Source organism: Apteryx rowi, unplaced genomic scaffold (genome assembly GCF_003343035.1).
Source record: "Apteryx rowi isolate R43461 unplaced genomic scaffold, aptRow1 scaffold_57, whole genome shotgun sequence".
Classification (NCBI taxonomy): domain Eukaryota; kingdom Metazoa; phylum Chordata; class Aves; order Apterygiformes; family Apterygidae; genus Apteryx; species Apteryx rowi.
In genome coordinates, this window is record NW_020450838.1 from 2279558 (window position 1) to 2286853 (window position 7296).

Below are 7296 nucleotides of genomic sequence, written 5' to 3' on the forward strand. Positions count from 1 at the left end.
GGGCTTGCATCCCCACTGTGGTTGTCACAGCCTGGAGCACCAGGCTGTACATTTGGAGGGAAATGTGAGGGGAGCTTGACATTTTGCTGGTCCAAAATATGGTGGTTTGGTGACAATGCTCTTGTGGGACCCCTCTAAGGCACATACTGCCTGGTGTCTGGACCTGCCTCCTGACCACCGTGCAATGCAGGTGCATGCTTTTCCTGCAGGGAGGGGTGGCCTGTGCTGCTCTCAGCATGGGATTTTTTCTGCTTGCCCTGGCGCTGCACAAAACATTCCCCTGCTCTTCCAATACAGGTCAGGGGCTTGCTCACCACCTCCTGGTGGGTTAGTGCTCAGGGCTTGAAAGRGTTAAACTTATTGCTGTGCTGCAGGGGCAGTTTCTCTGTTGCTGGTCTATAAATAGAAGCTGGGTTTCTAATCTGCTTGCCACTAGTTTCCACTCCCTGCCAGTTTTTTCCTGCTTTTTCTTGCAAGGAGGTATCTGCAGCCTAGAACTGTCTGCAGCCCTGATGCTCCAGAAATACCGCTGGGAGAGGGAGGTGTGCAGCTGATCACGCAGTACAAGACTTGTTTTTTATCAGGGTTCCCATAACCGATTCTGAGAAAAAAGACCCCTGCCCACAAAAAAGAAAGGGTGGGGGGAGAGAGACTGCTATTCCGGCAGGGCATCCAAGACACTGTTTTTTCTGTGATCCTCAGTGAGCAAATCTGGACAGGGACTGATGCTGCAAGTCCCCAGCACAATTTTACGCCCTGAGTTCTCTCCCAGGACTATGTCAGAGCGAGTCTCTGCTCCAAGACAGGTGAAATCCTGATGCCAAAGAGGGAGGGCCAAGTGCTGCAAGCTGAGGCTGAAGGCCCAGGCTCTGCACAGAGCTGCAAATACTCCCTGGCTGCCTATGTATAAATTACTGGGACCATAGCTGGAGAGACGGACATGGGAGCTCATAGGGAGCTGACAGCTCTTTGGGCTCCCATCAAGTCTACCATCTGCTGGTTCATCATGTGTCTGTGTCCTCTGCCATATCTCCTCCATCTGTACAAGAGCACTACTAAGTCAGTCCCCGTTGAGTGCTGAGTGACAGTCAGGCCATAAATTCTTGCAAAACACTTTGGGATCCACTGGAACAAGGCACTGTGGGCTTGCAGAAAAGTACTGTGAAAAAGGCCAGCTTCATACTGGGATAAGGAAGATGTGGGCAGATTGGAGGGTGTCCAGAGATTAACAAGGATGATGTGACCTCTAGCAAACCTGACCTGGGTTGGATAAGGCACAACAGAAAAGGCCCAGGGAAACATGAGAGCAGCCCTCAAATATGCAAGAGGCTAATGCAAAGAAGGGGGGGGAATAATCTGTTCTCTGTGGATAGGGCAAAAAGCCTTGGACTCAGAAAGAAAAAATTAGATGAGGGAAACTTGTTAACAGTCAGAGTAATAAAGTGGTGGAACAAACTGCTTGGAAGGGGGAAATCTCCGTTCCCATAGGGCTCTAAGCCTAGGTTAGACAAAAACCTCCTGGGAATGACAGAGGTTTCACTGACTTGTCTCTAGGTCTAATTTCTACAAACCTATGATTTAACTGAGTGTAAAAAGGAGAAAGTGTAACTTTAACAATGAATTAGCCACTGAGTGAATCCTTAAGTTGTCAGAAAACTGAAATGTGTTCCATTTAAACTGACAACTCATCTTGGAAGAGCACTTCTGCATTGCATCCTCTGAGAGGATGTAATGATGATGGACAAAGGATAGGGTTGAGGGGAATTAGCCTGAAATGTGGACAGTTGTTAATCACATGGCTCCTGGGGAGGCACTCCCACCGTGCCTGGGGAGTCAGGACTGTGCTGGGTCAGGTGTGTGTCCTGGGTGCCTTTCCCCACACGAAGGCCTCAAGCTTTCCTGCAGCTGACAGAAGCTTTCCAAGGCTGCCGACTCACGAAAATGGAAATGTTCTGCCAAAAAACAATGAGTTTGATAAAATTGCTAATGGGACCCTGACRGTTCTTCTGACAGCTTGGCTCTACACCCTGTATTTGGAGTGGCTGCTGGGAGGGAACTTGGTATTCCCAGATGAAAAAGCATGATTCTTACAGCTTCCAGGATACTGGCTCCACCACGGCTCTCTCACGGGTTGCGTGGAGCCAGGGCATCCTGGTGGCCATCTGTATCCCTGTGTTCCTCAGCATCCTGCCATTATGGCTCCCCAAGTACTTTTTGTGCAGTGGGTTTGGTTCCAGGGAATGTGTTTTGTTTTAGACTCCGATAATTTTTTTCCTCAAAATCTTGACTCTTTTTCTTTTCTTTTTTGTAGGAGTGAAAATTCAGTTCCTGGCTACCTTCAGCTCCTCCTTGCAAGATTGGCCTGAGCTAAGGATGCCATACTGGAGATAGTCAAATCAGACGCACCCATCTGTGTGCTGGTTCCTCCTGCTCTGGGAAGGGAGGGAACACCTACCGTGGACTGAAAGCAGCAGCAGTTTAGTCCCTGTCTTTCAGCATGCCAACYCTTCTCTCCCTTTGCCTCATAAGCTTACCCAGGAAAGCAGAAAGCCCACGATAGTTTTGTATCCAGTTGATGGCTTGCCTCTCGTGCAGCAGCACCTGCCCTGCACAGTTTGACTCCTGGCAGGCTCAGTTTGTGACTAGGAGGTTGCTCTGCTCACCTCCGAGGCAGTGTGCCGCAGGTACTGTGCTTGTCTGAGCTCTCATCGGTATCTCTGAGCTGTGGCTGAATGCTTGGCCAAACTCGGACTCAGTCAGCTGTGCCCTCTTAATACTGCCTACCTATTGCAGGTGCTCTGAAGGCCATAAAGGGCTCCTGTGCCACAGTGGAGCTGAAGCTCCTGGTGCCTCTCCAAATGTCCCTAGTCCCTGTTCAGCTCCTCATCCCTTGTTTCCTGCCATGACAGCAAAGCTATTCAGCCCATTTCATTTCTGAGATGTGTGCAAAAAGGCCAGTTAAGCAACTAATTGCCCAGTGCTGCATCTTGGGAAAGCCTTAAACCAGGATGCCTGGGCTCTTTTGCACAGCACTGTCCTGTGCTCATTATCGGACTGGGCCAGGCATCTTATCACAGCATGTAGAGGATGCACAAACTCTTCTTCATCTATGCTTTCTAGAGCTGTGTGTAACCCTCACACTCCTCAGCACACTACTGCACAGCAGCTCCCCCACAAGGCGACAGCAACATGGGCTCTGACAGTTCCAGCCCTTCAGGCACTCACCCTTTGCACCCTGAACCTCTTCCAAAAGCAGCAACTCCCTCTTTTCCTATATTAATTTTAATTGTATTAAAAAGTGGAAAAATATTCTCACTTATTTGAGTGCAAACAACACAGACCAACGCCCCCATTGAATCCAGAGTGTGAACTACATGCTTTCCCTGCTTAGAGGAAGTGTAGTTCCCAGTATGTAACTGCAAGAATGCGTAGTTGTATGCATGCATGGTTTCATCTTCCCTATTCCAATTAAAATACAAGCTGCAAAAGCCATATCCATGCATGTCCAGCTGATTTGCTGTGTTTAGTGAGCATCCCTTCGCCAACACGCTCCATCTGCTGGGCGCCTGGCTCCCACAGGCTTGGAAGAAAGTATCACCCTCACGGTCGGGGGCCAAACCCCTGGCAGACGGGAAGCAGGAGCTGCAAGGAAGGGTTGTTTGAGGTTTCGGCCTTTTTTTGTCTAGGACATTTTGCCATGGAGTGAGAGCACAGGCAGGTTGTTTAATGACAGCTGAAACCAGGACAATGACCAGCTTCGTTGCTGCTGAGATTTTGGTGTTTGCCAGAACCCCTTCCAACATCTTTAGCTTCTGCTGCACAGGGATCCCCTTCATATTGGGAATGTCCTTCCTCTCAGATGGGTTTCGGTGAGCTGTTGTAACAAGCTAAGACTGCTAGCCTCTGCTCCCAGCTTTAGCTTTATGGAAGACCATTTCCTCCTAGTATTTTGGTAAATGCTTAAATCCACGAATTCTCCAGCATGTGCTTACATGCTTCTCTGGCCCTCTCCATACAGCCTGGGCAAATATTGGTTTCATGCTATATGGATGTTTGCAAGATCTTTGCAGTTTTTCAGTGTTCCCTGTTGACCAGTTCCCAGCTACCTTTCTTTGCAGCTCCCTGCTTTATACCTGCAGAGATTCCTGACTAACAGACCCCGGTGGGATCTTTCTGTAAGTTTACTGTGATTTGAGAAGTCCTTGGAGGTTTTTCTTTCTACTGAGCTGCTTCTCTGCATGGGTAAGCCAAAGCTGCTCATCTCACTTGGGGCTGAGAAGCAGGAGGTGGTCTCCTGGCTTTCCTGCCTAACCTGGGCTGCTGAGAGGAGCCTGGATCATTCTCCTGGTGTTTAGCAATAGGTAAYAGATACAGGAATTCCTGCAGGATAAACCCACAGGAGGTGGGGACTGGACAGCCCTTTTCCTTCTAAGTCAGTGGCTGAAATCCAGTTGACATCAGGGGTGAGCCAAAGCTCTGAGCACGTGGGAGTGCTGGAAAGGGAGCTGGTGATCTCAGCTCAATCTCTAATAACTCTGTAACCACAGGGAGAGTGATTTGACTCTCTAGGCAGTCTTCTGAGAACAGTCAGGGACACTGCAGGTGTAAGGATGGAAACCTTACAGTGATAGGTTCAGAAAAGCTAAATCCCTGTTACTTGCTTAGATATCATGCAGCTTGGGAGCCAAATTCCCCTCTTAGTTACTTTGGGACGTTGCCACAGATTCGAGCGCTCCCTTGGGAGACACTCTGGTGGGGATGTTTTTTAAACAGCATTTTGCCCTGTGATTAATACTGGTATGTGTTTTTTTACTCAGTTTCCTTTGGAATTCTATAATCTTTGTGTTTTAGGCAAGTGCTAATTATTAACTTAGATTTATACTTAATAACCTGGTGTTGCACAAGGAGGACACATTCAACCTGCTTCTCCCTGCCCTGTTAAAGGTTTAAGGATGCCAAAGCAAGAGGGAAGTGGTTTCATTGAGTCTACATGCACATGCAGGACTCCAATGTTCAGAAGTCACACACTTGCACTTGGCTGAAGACATATCCAGGTAGCCACAAAGTGCTGTTTTAAGCCACCAAAAACAACTTCATTTCCTTTATGAATGTAACTAGGACCCTGCTGATTTGCAAGCAGAGCAAAAAACCTTCTCAGCAGAAATCAAAGCCCTGGAGGGGACCAGTATGTACAGGAATGGCATTAACATCTAATCTCCTGYAATCCAAGATGACATCCTTACCACATAAGGGCATAAAATGTAATTAGACTTACACAGCGCTATCTCCAGAGCACTGAGCAAGTATCAACCAAGCCATCTTCTCATGTGGTGACAGCCCAGCTACCTTAGTTGTACAGATGGGGAAACTGAGGCATTGGATGGTGCCCTGGCAGGACCCACCTCTAGAGAAGGCCAAATAAGTGTTGCTCCCCTCTCTCCGCCGTCAAGCAAGAGGCATCCAAAAAGACAAAATCATCAAAGGTAAAACCTTTATAATTCACTAGTGCAAAGACTTTTGCATTTATGTTGGTGAGAGAGGTGAATCTACCACTCTGTTACTGCAGCCCAGGGAGTGGATGGGACAGCAGCAAGGAGATTGGCTGCAGGGGACTTTGGTGGTGGAGGCCATGCATTTCACCTATCATGTGAGCCTGCTCTGCTCCCCAAAGCCACTGCCTTGCTGGTGCCTTCCCACCAGAGCCTGCAGCTAGCGTCGACAGTAGCAGCGGGGCATTCACAGCGATAGCAAGAGCTGTGCTCATGGTGGGGGTCTTGTCTCACCTCCACGAGCTCCCCACCAGCTGGGTTAGCTGGGAGGATCTTGGTTCCCTTTGCTGTGGTGAGGTGATACACTCGCCTGCCTTGCCCATGTTTTCATCAGATTCCTCTTAATTCAAGGCAGGGACACAGTTCAAGGCAAACTAATGAAAGGACTGTTATTCAAACACATGCTGTCCCTGAGAGCCCTAGGAAAGCCCTCAGCCCCTTGACCCAAGTGTTCCTTCCTAAATTGGTGCACTCTGATTGCCTCAATGCCCCCCTCAACTCCTCCTGTCGCCATTCTACCCCACTGCAAATCACTCTCAGCTGCTTTAGGTTCTGTCAGCTGGAAGCTCTCAGGGGAGTTCCTGCGGGGAGAAGCAGTGAGCACAGCCACTGCCCTGCCTGTACTTCCCCTGCCTTGTCCTTGGCAAGTCATGCTCTTACATTTTCCCCCTTCCAAATCATAATGTGCTGTCACAGCTTTCTCACAGAAGTTTTCAGCCCTCACTTGCCTTCTGGTGATGGAGGAAGCAACCTGTAGCATCTCTGCCTCAGAAACACAAAGCCTCTGCATTTGGGATCCTCACTTGTTTAACAGGGCTGATATATCTATGCGTAAAGGGCTTCAGACTAGCCCTCATCTCTTTAAGGCAGGTATGGGAAAATGTTCTTTGTGGAGGCCAAATACGTCTTTCATTTACGTTCTGTGGGCCATATATTAACTCCCATTTTAGCTGTCCAGTTACAACATGGAGAGAAAGGCAGGCTGTCTGCAGGCTGAAAGGAACGAAGCTATGTCTGTGTGGGGCATAAGAGGTCCCCATCCCTTTCTGAAGGAGGTTCCTCTCTCTCTACTATCAGCCACCTTGGAGAGAAGTGTGTAATCAAATTCAGTAGTTGAGCTTCTCTTTATAGCCAAGGAGGGACGATTTGTCTCTCCTGAGAGAGGTGTCTAAGGGCTGAATTGCCTTCTGGATGTGTCAGCTGCTACAGAGGGAGCCTCTGCAACCACCCCAGAATAAATAGCTCATGTATTTGCTCTCATGAACCCTGCTCTTTCTGMGAAACCTCTGTTGTCTGCACAACCCCCCTGTTCTTGCTGCAGAGAGCTGTGTGCACAGGGCTGTTGAGGACAGTTTTCACTCAGCAGCTTTGGCAGTTTTGTGGACTCTGGATGTGAGATATTGTGGTGGTAAGGCCTGAGGTCTGTGCTCAGCAGAGTCATTTGCATGAAGCAAATCGAGCCTGTGAGCCAAGCCATACTGGCGCGGAGGTTTTTCAGGGACCAGAAGCATGTATTCCTTCAAGGTCCCTGTTATCAAGGTGATGGTGAATCTCTATTGTTCTGTTATACTTTAAAGAGCCATCCACAGCTATTATGTATCATCAGGGAGATAAAACACATATTCAGACATAGGCTTTTCTTATTGTTAAAACATGTTTAAATAATTTTCAACCTTTTCTTCAGTTCTATTTATATTAAGACAAACTTGCTCCCATCTAATGTGTGCTGTAAAAGCTGCTGTGGTCA